The sequence below is a fragment of the Mobula hypostoma genome, chromosome 12 (genome assembly GCF_963921235.1).
Source record: "Mobula hypostoma chromosome 12, sMobHyp1.1, whole genome shotgun sequence".
Classification (NCBI taxonomy): domain Eukaryota; kingdom Metazoa; phylum Chordata; class Chondrichthyes; order Myliobatiformes; family Myliobatidae; genus Mobula; species Mobula hypostoma.
Window position 1 is genome coordinate 6930436 of NC_086108.1, and position 1179 is coordinate 6931614.

A 1179-nucleotide genomic window follows, 5' to 3' on the forward strand; every position below is an offset into this window, starting at 1 on the left:
CCGATGAACCTCATCTGCGCAGATAACATCAGGCTGTTAAATTCTACTCTTGGAGCAGAATGATTAAGAAGAAACTAGCTTTAAAAGTTTCACACACCAAATATAGGCAGAAATGTCACAGGAAGGTTCTGGGCTGCACTCGGTGACATTATCTGCCCTTGTAACATTAGCACCGGTCGCCCTGACGTTTGCTTCCTCTTCAGTTTTAGAAATTTCACCATACAAGGTGGTTGGTCGTGTATTTGTAGAAACCAGAACCACTGCAGAAAGACTGGGTGATTTCAGTGTGGGTTGCAACAGGCGAGAACATGTCAAATCTTCCTTCCTGTAACCAGTAAATGACATTTATCCAGTCTCATGACCTATCGCTGCTCCCCATCTGTAATTTCTTCAGCTCTTCAACTTTTCGACCACATTTTGACTCAGACTCGCCAGCTCTTGGCTCCATCCCTCCCCCTCCTGTCTTCTCCTATCATTTTGGATCTCCTCCTCCCCCTCCCACTTTCAAATCTCTTACTAACTCTTCCTTCAGTTAGTCCTGACGAAGGGTCTTGGCCCAAAACGTCGACTGTACCTCTTCCTAGAGATGCTGCCTGGCCTGCTGCGTTCACCAGCAACTTTTATGTGTGTTGCTTGAATTTCCAGCATCTGCAGAATTCCTCGTGTTCATGACCTAATGGCAACTTTTGGCAGTTCATCACAACTGCTTTCCAAACTTCCCAACATTTATTGCAATCTATGGACTAGGACAGCCTGGCTGAACAATGCTACCTTATCCAAAGTCACTTGTGATCCCTCTTTGCCTGGGTAGCTATACTTTGGGTGGGGGAGGGGCAGCACATCTAATCCTGTCTACACTTCCACCCAGGGTAAAATATGAATTAATTCATTATGAATTACGATGTGCTGTATGATGTTGTCAATCATGGTTGTCGGATCTCTGTTTATTTTCTGACCCTTAGGGTTCTCCCAGGAGTCAGGAATGATGAATAGTCTTAATTCCCAGATTTCAGTTTATTTTCAAGTACAAACAAACCTATAAAGAGCTGGGAAATGGTGCTGAGAGGTGAATGCGAAGACAAAAGATAGGAAAAATCCAAGATGGTGCTTCTGAAAGATCACTTGTAGATAAGAAATTCCTTAGATTGGAATAAACTAGCTAATAGGCTACAAAATTAA